General features: G+C 40.1%; 1 protein-coding gene across 2 annotated transcripts in view; it reads left to right on the top strand.

Moving 5' to 3' along the window:
* LOC144679733 (sodium/potassium-transporting ATPase subunit beta-1-interacting protein 3-like) overlaps positions 1 to 16,492 on the top strand; it is a 648,792-nt gene that overhangs the window by 3,983 nt on the left and 628,317 nt on the right. The gene's annotated exons all lie outside the window — the stretch shown is intronic.

The following is a 16,492-nucleotide window of genomic DNA, read 5'->3' as shown; positions in this document are numbered from 1 at the left end:
TTTTTTCTCATTTACTCACCTAGTTTCCTTTTGAAAGTATCAAAGCTATTTTCCTGAGCCACATCTTGTAGTAGCAATGTCCACATTAGAACCATTCTCTTGAATAAATAAATTTCTCCTTATTTCCCATTGGATTTATTAGTAACTAATTTGAATTCATGGTCCCCTATTTTGGATTATCCTACAAGTAGAAACGTCCCCTCTGCATTTAATCTGTCCAGTTCATTCATAATTTGAAAGATCTCCATCAAATCAGTTCTAAGTCTTTTTTATTCTAAAGAAAGAGCAGGCCCATGCCGCCCCTCCCCCCATCCTACCCCCCAGCTGTAGAATTCTTCTCGATTGTTGTACTCTCAGTTCTGATACCAGCCTTGTAAATTATTTTTGCACTTTTCTGGTTAACCTTATGTCCTTTTTTATAATATGATAGCACTCTTACCTGAGTCAGAGGTTTTCAGTTCAAGCCCTACTCCAAGACTTAAATGTAATAATCTAGGCTGACACGCCAGTGTAGTACTAAGGAAATGTTACACTATCAGAAGTGTTGCCTTTCAGCTGAGATGTTAAGGCAGCACCCTGTCTCCTCTCTCAGGTGGGTATAAAAGACCCTACATCACTATTTTGAGGAGGAGCATAGGAATTATACCTGGTCTCTGAACCAATATTTATTGCTCAATCAACATCACAAAAAGCAGATTATCTGGTCAACATCACATTGTTGTTTGTGGGAGCTTGCTGTGTGCAAAATTGCTGCTGTGGTTCCCACATTACAACAGTGACTACACTTTAAAAGAAATTCATTGTGTTTGAGATGTCCAGTAGCCATGAAAGGTGCTATATAAATGCAAGTCTTTTTTTTCTTACCTTCTTGTATTATGTAGCATTCTTCTTTATTGTTAGAAATATCTGCCATGCGGCCCCCCACTCCTCCCAAAATTTGGTATCGTCTACAAATTTTTTAAGTGTGTCATTGATGCATAAATTAATAAAATTAATGTAGATTATGAATAATAATGGATCCAGCACTGATCCTTATCGAACACCGCTTTATATATTCCTCAAATCTGAATAAGCACCTTTCACCCCTACTTTCCGCTTTTTGTTATTTTAACCAATTTGCTATTCATTCAGCTATTTGCCCCTGTCTCCATATGCCCTAACCATTGTCATGGACCTACAGCATGTTATCTGATCGAAGGTCTATTGAAAATCCATGCATATGACATCCATGTTACTCCCATCTACTCTTTTTGTTTACCTCTTCAAAGAATTATATTAGGTCAGTTAAGCATGACTTAGTCGTTTGGAATCTCAATTTAGTGCCTTTCTTGTCCTCAGGCCATTTAGAAATGCTTCATAGTCAATAAAGCACTTTTGAAATGTAATCACTGTTCCAATGTAGAGAAACACAGCAGAGATTGAGAACTGGGCACAATTGATGATACTGCTGAGAACAGGGCCAGACAAAGACAGTGGAGTGTTGAGGAGCTAAGTTGGAAGGAGGACAGAAAATAGAAGTTAGGTCTCGTGGGAAAAAATGATTCTTGTTAGTGCTGGGATGGAACTAGGGGAAAGCATACAGTTTTAAGTGCGAAACTGAGGTGGGTGTGAGCTGGTAGCAGGCAAGGAGAACAGTGGGACTGGCAGAGACTTAGGTAGCTGAGCCTAAATGACTAGCTACTCACCACAGCTGTGCCCCATTAAGAGGGAATTCTGATGAAATGTCATCAACCTGAAATATTAACTGTTTGTCTCTCCACAGATGCTGTCTGACTTGCTTTATATTTCTAGAGTTCTCTGTTTTATTTATGCACAAGGAGGGAGTTCATTAAGGCATGAGAGTGTGGTTGTGAAATTCCTTCATTCCTAGGATTTAGAAGCATGCAGGTGCTGTGAGAGGGAGAACGATAGTGCACAGTCAGTGTAAGAATAACACTTTTCAACTGATATTATGAGCCATTAACATAGTAATTGACTGACTGATGCATTGTGCTGGGGAATTGAGAAAATGAGTTAAACTGAAGGACTATAGGTCATCCTTCAAGAAGACTGCTTGTTTCAGTGCCTGAAACAGCATAGTCAGGGTCTATCATTCCTGTTGGATTTTAGTGTAAATAGAGATTTGTAGAACTGATTCATTCTCATTCTTTGGTGGGTTCTGGTAATTAATATGACAGATTTTATATCTCATCCTGGATGGATATGAGCCACCTGGAAATGTCATTAAGATCTGACCAGTGTTCGGTATATGCAATATTTATGTGTACAGTACTTCAAAAATGAAAGAAAATGGAGATCTTTGGGAAACATTGAATGTGATATGAAGAATTTTCATTTTTGTGTAGTTTCTTGAGGTCATTAATGCAGCAAATTAGGGTAAGAATGCTTGTAATTGCTTCAGGAAAGGTTTGTAGCATTGTGAAGTTGTTGCTTGTGAGCAACTTAGCTGTACTAAGGATTCCCCAATTAGTTTTTGAATGCAGCAGGTCAAATTCTTATGGATTATGATTAAATTATGAAGCATATTTTCCATTTTCCTGGCATTACTTAAAAATTGATGCAAATTGTCCCAATCAGTTAGCTCACTAATCAGTGTGTAGAATTTCCCCACAAAAAAAATCCTCCATTTTGATTGTAACAATGATACAACAATATTTTGTGGCAATGGAGCAAAGAAAGTCAATGGCATAGTTGTTTTATGGCACTGCTGTTGTTGATTAGAACACCCTGATACTTGAATAATGCGTCTTTGGCGTGTAAATGCCTTGGCTGACAGTTAATATGTGCCACAACTCTTTATTACAATGGATATTTGAGTATGGAGAGTGAGTGAGAGTCTTTGTAACAGCAGAGTCAGTACTGTACAAAGAAATTAAATTACAGTAATATATCTAAGTCTTAATAAATAGAGGTCTCTCTAGATACAGATTGTATATTATTTTCTCTATTTATTTCCCTTCCTCTTCTGAAGCCAGTGATTCCTCATAGGGTAGTGATCCACATGTATTGACTATGGTCCAGTACCTTTTTCAAATAGTCATTCATTTGTGACGTGAAGAATTTTTGTTTCTGTGTAGTTTCTTGAGGACAGAAGTGAAGCAAATTAGGGTAAGAATGCTTGTAATTGCTTCATGAAAGGTTTGTAGCGCATTGTGAAGTTGTTGCTTGTGAACAACTTAGTTGTATTCAGGATTCCCCAATTAGTTTTTGAATGCAGCAGCTCAAATGCAAATATTCTTGTGGATTATGATTAAATTATGAAGTACATTTTTCAATTTTCTTGGCATTACTTAAAAATTAATGCAAGTTAATGTGTGCACTTAGACATGGATTTTAAAAAAAATCATTCATGGGATGTGGGTGTCACTGGCTGGGCCAGCATTTATTGCCCATCCCTAAATTCCCTTGAGTAGGTGGTGGTGAGCCTGCCTTCTTGAACCGCTGCAGTCCATGTGGTGGAGGTACACCGCAGTGCCGTTAAGGAGGGAGTTCCAGCGACCCAGCAACAGTGAAGGAATGGTGAAATATTTCCAAGTCAGGTTGGGGAGTGGCTTGGAGGGGAACTTTCACGTGGCAGTGTTCCCATGTACCGGCTGCCCTTTCCTTCTAGATAGTAGTGGTTGTGGGTTTAGAAGTTGCTGTCTAAGGAGCCTTGGTGAATTCCTGCTGCGCATCTTGTAGATGGTCCACACTGCAGCCACTGTGCATCGATGGTGAAGGCAGTGAAAGTTAGCCAGCAGTCTAATTGACCATGGGCCATCATAGCAAAAGCCAATTCTGTTTGTGCCTAATGTCACGCATGTACTTTCCAGCAAGAGTTGCTGGATAATAATCAAGAGCAGGATCTTCTTCTCTTTCTTCAGGGCACCAAGATCATTTGTAGCATTATGTCTGCCATCTCAGGCGGATGTAAAAGATCTCACCTCAACTAATTCAATGAAAAACAGGAGAGTTGTTTCCCATGTCCTGACCAATATTGATCCTTCAGTCAACATCATTAAAAAACAGATTATTTGGTCATTATCACATTGCTGTTTGTGGGGCCTTGCTGTGCAAATTAGTTGCCTTATGCCCTTCCATTGCAACAATGGCTACACTTCAGGAAAGTATTTCATTGGCTGGAAAGTGCTTTGGAACGTCCTGAGGTTGTGAAAAGCGTGGTATACAAATTTATTTTCATATTTCCATTGCCTGGGCTGAGATATATGTATTCACTGTAAACTAAGGATCAAACCTGAGACTATCCCAATCTGTATGGATCAATTCTACATTGGCAATGCATTTACAAGTTTTTATATTGATCCAACAAAAAGTGTCATGCTGCATACAAATTATCCTGATATATCTGTCAGTGCTTCAGGATTGTTAATGCTAAGTAATATGGAGACAAACTGTTTAAGGAAATTAAAAATTTGCAATAATATCAAAACACCCAGCACGTTAGCAGTCCTAAATGCTTTCTATAATGTATTTGCCATGCTAATATTTTGATTCCCTGCTTCCTTAGCCTCTTGATTCACACGAAGTGGCCAAATACAGTCAGATAAACTGAAAACGCTGGAGATACTCAGCAGGTCAGGCATATATGAAGAAAGAAACAGAGTTAACGTTTCACGTCAATGACCTTTCATCATAACTAGGAAAAGTTAGAGATGTAATCGGTTTTGAGCAAGGGATGGATGGGACAAGGACAAAGGATTGGGTGGAAGTCAGGAGTGACAGAATGATAGAAGGTTGAGTCTTGCATTCTCAAAGGGAATGATGAGGGGGCAAGAAAGGAAACAAATAAGCAAAAGATGTGCTTAGAGAAGGCATGTTGCTGTCTGAAAGCAAAAATAAGAGAAAAACCAAAACATGCAAAGAGAAAGAAACAAAATGGGGCCAGAGTTTAGGGTCTGAAATTGCTGAAATTAATGTTGAGTCCAGAAGGCTGTAAACTGCCTTATCAAAAGATGAGTTGCTGTTCCTCAATCTTATATTGATCTTCACTGGAACAGTGCAGCAGGCCAAGGATCGAGATGTCAGTGTGAGAGCAAGGTGTAAAATCAAAATGACAGGCCACCGGAAGCTCAGGGTCATGTCTGAAGATTGAACAGAGGTGTTCCACAAAGTGGCCACCCAACCTGCATTTGGTCTCCCCATTGTAGAGGAGACCACATTGTGAGCAGCGAATACAGTATACTAAATTGAAAGAAGTATACATAATTTTACGTAAGTAGTTGGGGCCTCGGATGGTGAAGAGAGACTAAGGCGTTACATCTCCTGTGTTTGCAATGGAAAGGCATCGTGGGAAGGGTTGGGGTGTTGGTGGTGACTGAGGAGTGGATCCGAATATCACGGAAGGAATGGTTCCTTCGAAATCCTGATGGGGGAGGGGAGAGAAAAATATATTTGGTGGTGGCATCACACTGGGAGAGGCAGAAATGACAGAAAATGACCCATTGTATACAAAGGCTGATAGGATGAAAGGTGACAACAAAGGGAACCTTATCATGGTCTAGGAGGGAGGGGAAGGGGTGAGAACATAAGTGTGGAAATGTGATGAACATGGTTGGCTGCCCTGTCAACTACATTGTGGGGTTGGAATCCTTGGTTGATGAAAAAAGAAGACATCGCAAGCGCTTGTGTGGAAGGTTGCATCATTGCTACTACGAGATGAGCTTGCAATTTGATTACCTTGACGTCCATTATTACCCTTTTCTGTTAAGCACTAGCCCAATGAAAAAAATGTTGATATATCATAGCATAATATTGGAATTATGCCAATTATTGAAAGTTTATAGTAATGATATCAAACACTCTAGTAGTTGAAAAAAATATTCTTATTCTGTTATATTCAGTGACTATAAAATATAACTGCATAAAATATTAAAAACATATTACTAACAAAAATTAAGATCTCCATTTTACTTCCAAACAAACACAGGAGTATAGCCCTTCTTAGTTCAGTCTGGTTCATGCCTTTTTCTAGTGTGAAGGCAATGGCGTATGGTGATCTGGATGATATGTAAACAAAAGTTATCTCCCCTCCCTAACAGCTGGGAAATTTGAACGACGTCCATGGCGAGAGAAAGTGATTATTTCAAAATGATGAACATTTTGAGTGTAAGTGGTGCCCTCTTTTGGCCTTTGCCTTTCAGAGGCTGAAAACCTGCCTCTGGAATTATTCAATCCCTCCAAAGACAAGCATAATCAAAAGCAGCTAATATGAAGAAAGAATTAAACAAGGGAGTCTGCTAAGCTGGTACCCTTTAGCTTGAAAGCGTCATGGTTCATATTGTCCAGATGGGGATTTTCTCAAGGGAAGAGTCTTTCTTTCACTTAGTGGATCAAGTGTAAGCTTAAAGTGCTTGTATGATGTGAGGCTCAGGTTGTATTATAATCATATGAACAGCATGTATGTATAGTTAGTTAGGCAGCATTTATAATAATATAAAGGTACACATCATTTATGAAAAACAAAATCCTTTTTGCATTTATATTGATGCTGCTTGGAAAGCCAGGCTTATTTCCTTTGTCATAGCACTATAAACTTTCTTGTAACCCAAGCACTCAGATGCAGACTGGAGAAATTTGAATGCAGAGACTTATTGTGCCAGCTGACTAAGCCAATCTCTGCGCTTAGAGTATCCCAGAGGTTTGAAAGTAAAAGGAGTGTCTTTGTGCTGGATAAATGCTAACAGAATCATCAGCAGAAGAAAACATGCTTTCCATTTGCATCACACTTGGAGAGCAAATTTTGTAGGAGCACGGGCAGGATTTTTAGGATGGCGGGCGGGCCCCATCAGCGGGCCTAGGACCAGCCGGCGAATGGACCGCAGACTGTGATTTCATGCTGGTTGGCCAACTAACAGCCAACCAGTGTGAAGTACGCGCAGAAATGCTCAGCGCTGCCGGGGTGGGGGTGGGAGGAGGGCAGGCGTTGACATAAGCAGGGCGCAGGTGAGCGCTGAATGAAAGCTCCCTGAAGGCAGAGAGCTGCCTCAGGGAGTTGAAGGCTTGAAAACCAATAAATAAAGTTTTTAAAATCAGGAAAAAAATGTCCAAGCATCACAATCAGTCACCTGAACATATACATGATAAAAATGTATTTATTTTTAATTTAATGACGGAAACCTCATCCTGCCCTTGGAGGAGGTTTCATGAAAAATGCAAAACCTGCCTGGCCGATTTGCCCGTCCGCCAACCATAAGGTAGGACCACGAAAAATTGGAGACAATTGCCACTTTAATTACACTAATTGGCCTCTTAATTGTTGGCAGGCGCGCTTCCAATTTTGCGAGCGCCCCCTGACTGGAGTATCACACAAGGGCGGGATGGCGCCAGGACTCTCGCCCAATGTCATCTCGCGTGATTTCGTGTCCGACCGGGTCAGGCGTGCTCCCCCGCATGCCAACCTAAAAACTGCCCCATGCGTTTTAAAAAAAATTTTTCCTCTTATAAAACATTTGAGAACCCTAATCTTTTAATTCCAGTAAATAGCCCCATCTACATACTTTACAGAAATAAAACTTAGCTTAAATAAGAAAAATCGAAGTTATTTTTTACACATTGGGGATATATGTTTGATTTAACGGTTAATTAAGCCCAAGCAGGGGAGGCAGTGGTGTAGTGGTATTGTCACTGGACTAGTAATCCTGTGGTTTACGGTAATGCTCTGGGGACCAAGGTTCAACTCCCACCATGGCAGATGGTGGAATTTGAATTCAATAAAAAAGGTGGAGTTAAAAATCTAATGATGGTCATGAAACCATTGCTGTAAAAACCTGTCTGGTTCAATCATGCCTTTTAGGGAAAGAAACCTAGTCTGGCCTACATGTGACTCCAGACCCACAGCAAATGTGGTTGACTCTTCAATGCTCTCTGAAATGAGAACTCAGTTCTCAAGGGCATGAACGATTTTAAAAAAATGCTGTGGTAAACAGAACACTTAGCATGTAAACAAAATGCACTGTGCAAGCTACAACACTGATGTTAACCTTAATATATATCTATGCCGCCTTCTGTACATTAGGCACACGCATTGTCTCATGTGGCACTGAACTATGTAGATCAGGAAGCTCCCAGATTCAATGTCTAATGTGTCGAATCAACCAATCTTTGTTGGGGTTTTAATCGGACACAGCTTTGTAGAAAATTATCCAGGGCTTTTACTCCTAATCACTAGACATGGCCCCTGGTGGACATGTGTGAAGATAGGACTGGACTTTATTATAAAGTTGAGAGTTTGCTGACGGTCACTGTCCACGTTCACATCTAAAGACTGGCTAGTTTAAGTATGGGAGGGCTCCTGACATCTGTGAACTGCTTCCAGCCTGAGTCATTGATTTCAGAAGAGAAGAAAAAAACCCAAAAATCATGCAAAGAAAAAGTAACGATGACCATTATGAATGACAGTAACATTCTTAATTGAAATAAAAATTAGATTAAAATTAAGACATCCTTGGTCTCTTTCAAGAATCACCAATAGGAACCAATGCAAGTTCTAAATAATTCTCAAAGCCTGTTGTTTAGTAACATTTCTGTTTTCTTAATTTTTACCTTTGACATTTTTTATGTAAGTTCCCCCTTGTTAAGCTTCCTTATACCTGAGCAAGAGCCTGGGACTCTGGATTTCTAGTTGAGCAACATTAGCACTATGCCATGGTCTCCCCACGGTCTTGTATATGGTACACACTGCTGCCACTGTGTGTCAGTAATGGAGGGAGTGAATGTTTAAGGTGGTAGGTGGAGTGCCAGCCAAGTGGGCTGCTTTGTCCTGCATGGTGTCGAGCTTCTTGCCAGGCAAGTGGAAAGTATTCCATCACACTCCTGACTTGTGCCTTGTAGATGGTGAACAGACTTTGGGGAGACAGGATGTGAGTTACTCATTGCAGGATTCCCAGCTTCTTGTAGCCACAGTATTTATATGGCGGGTCCAGTTCGGTTTCTGGTAACTGCAATCTCCAGGATATTGATAGTGGGGGATTCAGCGAGGGTAATGCATTCTATGCCAAGGGGAGATAGTTGGATTCTTTCTTGATTGAGATAGTCATTGCCAGGCACTTGTGTGGTGCAAATGTTCCTTGTCATTTATCAGCCCAAGCCTAAATGTTACCCAGATCTCTATGCATGAGAAGCTGTGAATGGAACTGAACATTATACAATTATCATAGAACATCTCCACTTCTGACCTTATGATAGAGGGAAGGTCATTGATGAAGCAGTTGAAGAGTGTTGGCCCCTGTGCCCATCTTTCTTCATCTCTGTCCCTGCCAAACTGTGTTGGCTCTCTGTCACCAATGCCTCCAATTTAAAATTATTATCCTTGTGTTTAAATCCCTTCATGGAATCACTTCTCCATTTCTCTGAAACCTCCATCAGCCTTACAGCCTTCCATTGAACTCTCCATTCTTCTGACTCTGGCCTCTCATACGCACACCCTCTTTTGCTCCACCATTGGTGGATGTGCCTTCAGTCACTTTGTCATCACACTCTGGACTTGCTCTGACTAAGGCCACCTGCCTCTCCACCTCACTTTTCCCTCTTTTAGGACTTGGAGCAAATTTCTGGTTACCAGATATCCCGTCCTTCTTGGGGCACTTTTCTACACTAAAGGTGCTATATAAGTGCAAGTTGTTGTGGTGGTGTTGTTCATATAAAACCTCTGACAATGCAGTCTTGACTGTATGGGGCGGACAAAAGCAGACTAATGCAATTTAACTGGAAACTTGGAAATTCCAATCTGAGGTCACAGTATTGTGCAGAGAGATTGCCTGACAGAGCTGGGTATTGAGGTAAGTGAGTGAGTCTTTTTCATTCCCTTCACTTTAAAGCACCATTTTAGGCTACTTTAGGAATTTCAACCAATTATAAAGCCTCAGCTAAGAGGTAGCGTAAGTTCCTAGACAAAAGTCTATTTCCTTTATTTTACATCACTTATAGCATTATCGGTTGCTGAGGATGGAAATTCTGTCAAATTTCTTTGACCAGGGAAGGGTCTCGGGAACCTCTAGCAGAGCGGTTGTGTGTTACTTCAACTTTCAATAGTGGTTGGCTGGGTGGAAAGTACAGGTTCATCCTTACAGTTGCAGCCAACACGTTTGGACATTGTCCCCAGAATTTAGAACAGTGGCCCATAACATCCGAGCTTCTGGGAGTCATAACTGAGGGGCACCCTAAAGATGCACTGCTGACCCCACCACCCCCAACCCCACATGTTCCCAAGGAAGGATTGTCCTGGAACTTCAGACTTCACTTGGACAATTGCCCTACAATCGGATCCACCTGAAAGTACAATTAAAGTCGCAAACTTCGGATGGTTCTGACTGTCCTACCAGAATAGTTCCCCAGGAAAAGTTAGAAGAATTAAAACCATTCCTAACTCCTGTTAACTGGACTGACTTCCACAGGACACCCCCCCGATCACTGATCCCCCCACTGACCACCCCACCTGTCCACCCAACTCCCCACCTCACTGACCACCTGACCTGCCCTCACTGACCACCCAACCTTCCCCACTGACTACCCAATACCCCCACTGACCACCCGACCCCCCCCACTGACCCCCAACCACTCCCCATTGATCACCCAACTCCCACAACCCCCCACTCGACCCAGACTCTCCAACCGACCCCTCCCAACTGACCACCCTCCTCCTCCCCTGACCAACTAACCCCCCCACCTCCAACTGATCACACCCCCGACCACCTGACAGTACCCCCCACCCCCCCAGTCCTACCCACTTATCTTGCAAACCTACCTTCTCCCTGGCTTGAAAGTGGCTGGCGCCGTAAAAAACAGAGCATGGCCTCTTTACCTCCAACTGTGCAGCTCTCGACTGAAGGCCACAGGAGTGTGCTGCCCTACACAGTTCTCACCTGGCCTGAATCGGAAGGCCGGGCGAGAAAGGATTGCCTGGATTTCAAGGTAGGAAAATGGGAGCGGAGTGGCAACCTGACTCTGATTGCCACACCGCAGAAGTTCAGGCCCATTGTCTGCAGCCTTCTATTGAGGCACATTGTGGTATGCACCACTAGACTTGTTTTGGTGAATTTGATCCAAAGGAGCTGTGGCCGCTATTTTTTTTTCCCTCCCTTTGTCGCTGTGGAGATGCACTTGCCTTTTATTGAGCTACTACCTAACAGGTTGCAAACTTGGTCAAGTGGATTAGGAAAAGGGGCTTATATACATTGGCTTATACAATATGTTGATATGCCACCATGCTATGTTTGTTGATATCATGTAAATGTGAAGATGAATGTGCTTTGAGAGATCTCGCCCAGTTAAGTAAATGTGTAGAGGATAATGAGTGTGTTATGAAAAATAAACCACCAAGTGACATGAGAGCATGTAATTCACTGAAGGCAGCAGTGCCAATGAGTGAATTGGCCAAATTTATGAGACAAAAACAGGTCAGTTCTTACTGAAGTGCCTTTTCCATATTCATACAAAACAAGGAGGCGTTGCTGAAAGAACATTACTGGCATTGGTGCCAGTAGAATATGTTGATATGTTTTATGGTCCCACTAAAATCTGAAAAATGTGAATAAATACACCTGTGTATATATTTCTATATCACAGTGAATATATATATGTATATTTTGCTGTATCTGGTTTATGCTTTATTCCTATCTTTGAAATGTGTAGAAATTGTTCTAGGGCACTTTGACTTTCAACTTTCAACATTGATTCTTACACAGGTCACATTCCAGTCAAGGCAGTGAGTCAAAATATACAGAAAAAAATCTTTAAAAACTGCAGGAACAATTCATAGACCACCAACAAACTCTGATACTCCTGTGACTAAGCGTGTCTTTTCAAATCTCTAGGCCCATGAAAGTCAAACAGAGCAAACCAGTGAATAAAAAAAAATGCACAGGTTAGGCTGAATTGCTATGTTTTGGGGACTGAATTGTTAGAACTCAGTTAGTCCTTAAAGCATCCCTGAAGAGGTCAAATATCTCTCCTGACTCATGGGAGTCCCTAGCTTCTGACTGACCAAAATGGAGAAGGCTTAACCAGGAAGGCACTGAACACATCGAGAGACTTTGTTGGGAACGTGCAGAGATGAAGTTAAGGTATCGGAAGGAGCATACAAATCTCCAAACACCCCATCTACCTAACCTTCCCAAGCATCACCTGCCCCTCATGTGGCAGGGTCTGCAGATTGTATATTGGATTTATCAACCATCTCAGAACCCATCGAACCGGAGTGAAAGCAAGTCATCCTTGATCCCAAGGGACTGCCTAAGAGAACTCAAATATTGCATGTTGTTTATGAGCTGCAATTTGTACACTGTTGATTAAGGATCTGACTCTTAGCAGTTCCTACCCTTCAGAAACCTGAACCCTATTGCCAGAAGGCATGTGTCCCGTTGATAGATTTCAGTCCAGAGACAGCTTAAAGACTTGCTGGTTTGAAAGATTTATTCCTTGTTCTTTAAAATTATATTTTCAAACGAGATTTAAATTATAATTTATGAAGCCCAAATGCTATGAGGAACATATACTATATATGTCTTAAGCCAAAACTAAATGTAGGAGATTCATTTCTTGTAGCATCATTAAAAAGCAATAATTATTAAAAGAATAGCTGACCATGTATATTTTACAGCATTTTATAACAGATTATTATATTAATGTTCCAAACACATTTAACTATGCAATTGATTCCAGTTAGCAGCAGTTCAATTTAGCAAAAATGCACTTATGTGAGGAATTTACTTTCCACCATAAGTAATTAGTCCCAGACAGCCAAAACCCATGAAATACAGCTCAAGATATTTGTGAAAACTACAAAATTAGTTTGTCGTTAATGATTATCACCCAGATGATACAATTCAAGTGAGCAGTTGAGAGGATGTCCACTAAAGCCATCAATGTAACCGGCAGGATGGCTGAACCATTTTCATGGAAGGGTGTCAATTTATCAGGGAGTTGACAGCACTGAAAAGTGTGAACAAGCAAACTAGCTAATCAGGGGAGCAGGGCTGCAGTGTGTAGGTGGAGAATGGGGGGGATGGTTTGCGTGAAGCGAGCATGCAATTCAGCACCACCCCCATAGAGCTAAGCCACAAACGAGCTTTTAAAGGGGCTGGAGGCACTCGCGGTGATGGATTCACTGATTGACTGGCAGTGCGTGCAAGTATGTACCATTCATGTTCCTTCTGCCTCCACAAGTATCAATGCTAGTTTTATCTTTGGGTATGACCTCCATCCAGCGGAACTTCAAATTTGCATCATTCACACAAATGGAAGAGTTTAAAGATCTTAATAAGCCTCCTGCATGAATTGGGAAAGAACACTGGTGCCCTTTTTGAAGCCTACTCAAAAATCGAGTGGCATGTGCCTCGGACAACCAATGGGTAGTAGTTTTTTGCATATTTTTATCTGCCAACTGTTGCATCTTCCAGTGTAATCAGGGAGGTAGGCAGGCAAAAATCATCTTCATAATCTATTCATTGATTGGAACAATAGACTAAATCAGGAATGTCATATCATTGAAATGCACGAGGCATGGGAGAAGATATATAGATATAGATGGGATAAACCTATTAAAGAGCGCTGTCAGTAGTAAAATGTTTTTGGGCAAACCTTTATCCATGTTTGTCAAGCACTAAAACATATTGGCTGGAATTCTGTTTTACTGAGTAATATAAATGACACGTATATGTGTCATAACATCATGGAAATAAACTGTTGTTGCTTGTGCACAATGTTATCACAATAGAAATTGGGTGGTAGTTTTGTTTTTCTTTATCTCAATGCATGAAAATTGTAACTCATTAAATAGATTTACTCTTGACAGGATTGTTTCTCAATGAAGTATTCCAGAGTTAAATTAAAAATGAAACAATATTTGATCAATGCATGTTTCAACATCATTGAATATGTTCCAGATACGTAAACTAAACAGAGTTGTGAAATTCCTGGACAAAGCATTTCTGTGTCCTGCATGCACATACTCAGAAATGAAAAGGATGTATTATACACGTATTCAATTTGTTGGAATTATTGCTCCTTAATAGTTAGATAGATTGCACCACAGTACTGAAAGATATAACTAGGAATAAAATTGTTATTTATGTCTGCAGGCATACATTAATGAGCAGGCAAGCTAAAGGTTATATGATTTATTACTTGCTCCAGTGCTTTACATTTAGGTCGTTACATGGTGGTCAAATATAAAAATTCAGGTATGTAGTCAGACACACAACTCTTGTTTTCATTTTGTCCTCGCGAAGCATATGGAGGAAAACTGAAGCTGATTGATGGTTTTTAATTGACACAATCAGAGTTTTAATCATTTAAGGGTGTAGTGTCATTCAGGCATCAGTAATTTTTATATCAGTGTTAATGTTAATTTGGAATTATAGAAAAACATTAAAATATAATGTAATTATTATATTGTTTGTCCAAAAGCCTTGCTTATGCAGAAGCATCTTTATTCAACTGTGTTTTCTTTATCTGAATGTATCAGTTATCTCAATTTATCTTCATTTGTGCATCATTAGTCCAATGTGCTGAAATATTCCCTTTATCCAAAATATCTTTTTAGATCAAAATGCAATAGTTATCTCAGTTTCTCTTTCATTCAAGTGCAGTCTTCATTCAATTTGCTCTTTATCCAATTGCACTATTTATAATCTTTTACCCTCTTTCTCCAAATGCACCCTCACTCACTTATTTGTCCAAATATGTTATTTGATCAAATGTGTTTATCCAGATGCTTGTTTGAAATTAACTGGAGTAAGCATGCTCATCAAAGTAAGTTATGTCATTGTTGAAATTGGCACACTTCTACTTTCTGTGGCCAGCATCAGCATTACAAGCTCCTAGCTGATTCATTTTGGGAGACAACAATATTAGAGAAGGTACATTTATAATTAATGCAGCCAATTTCACATAAGAACAGGAATAACAATTTACTGCTTTTAGTTTGTTCTTCCATTCAATTTGATCATGGATGATCTGTACCTTAAATTCATTTACCCACTGTTGCTCCATAATCCTTGAAAACATTGCCAAACAACATCTATGGGCCTCAGCCTTGAAAATTTCAGTTGACCCAGCATTCAGATTTTTCGAGGAGCAAGTTCCAGACTTCCTTTGTGTGAAAAAGTGCTTGATTATTCCACTCCAGAATGGTATAGCTCTAATTTTAGGACTGTGTCATCTTGTTCTGGATTCACCCCAGAGGAAATAGTTTCTCTGTATCCACTTTATCAAACCCCTTTAGCATTTAAAGGCCTCATTTTATTCATCCCTCAAAGCTTCTAAATTCAAGAGAATATAAACCAAGTTTATACAACTTGTCCTCACTATTTAACCTTTTAAGTCCTGGTATCATTTTTGGTAATTCTGCACTCTGCTCCTCCAAGGCCAACATAACTTTCCTGAGGTTCATTGCCTAAAACTGTGCAAAGTATTCCACATGGAGTCCCACTAGGCCTCTGTGCAACTGAAGCTAACTTCCTTCCTTTTGTATTCCAACCTCTTTCAGATAAAGGCAAACATTCTATCAGCTTTTTAGATTTTTCTTTGCACCTATGCACCAAGTCACTTGTGTACATGGAAGCTTAAATTACTTTTCTTCTCCACAGCTACTAGATTCTCAACATTAAGAACATATAGAATTTGTTTTTCTTTGGATACAAAGTGGATGACCTCACATTTCCCACGTTGAAGTCCATAGATTGGAAACCTACATATAATGAACGTTTGGCATGGCAAGATAGTGTTTGTTAGATGATACATTTATTATATGGCACACCTAAGTAAGTTTTACGGGCATTTTGTGCAATTACATTATTCAAAAATATTTCCCATGTTCTCACTTTGATTTGCAGGGATTTGGAATTATAATCACTACATTGTTGTTTCATGCAATTTTATGGTTTGGATAATGGAGCCAGCTTTTTGCCCTGAACCACTAGCATTTTTAGCAAAATGGGACTTTTTAAACTATCCTGCAAGCCAAGAATTTCTCTCCATTGGCTCAATACTTGTTTTAGCTGAAGGCTTTATAAACTATGGGTTTAATCACAATGTTTAAGGCCCCTTGGAGACCAGTGTAGTAAAGCCATAGTTATATGAAAGACACACTTATGCTGGGCAATTGAAATTTCTGGCTGACATGCTGACTGTTTGCAGAGGGCATTGAAGAGTTATTTCATGGACACAGGTGGGGCTGGATTGGGATGCCTAGTTTTAATTGTGCCTTTGAGATGTTAAAAATTAGTGATAACTAACCCTTTATTCATTACAGATAAACAGGCGTCCCAGCTGCTCAGCCACCCACCAGAATTTCTAATTAGGGCCTTGGTTATGTCAGAGGCTGTTGGCTTTGTTTTGCAGCTGTGCTTTTTACAGATCAGGGCCTTCTTAATACTTCAAACTTAGCAATTCCAAATGATTTTTAAAGAATGATTTTCAATTTTCACCTTAAAACATGATTCTGTTTCTGTTTCTTTGTTCACGCTATAATGTACTCTAATTATCAAAGAGAAAA

The sequence above is a fragment of the Cetorhinus maximus genome, chromosome 4 (assembly GCF_964194155.1).
Source record: "Cetorhinus maximus chromosome 4, sCetMax3.hap1.1, whole genome shotgun sequence".
In the NCBI taxonomy this organism is placed as follows: domain Eukaryota; kingdom Metazoa; phylum Chordata; class Chondrichthyes; order Lamniformes; family Cetorhinidae; genus Cetorhinus; species Cetorhinus maximus.
Note: the sequence above shows the minus strand (reverse complement) of the source record. Positions and strands in the feature narration are given on the sequence as shown.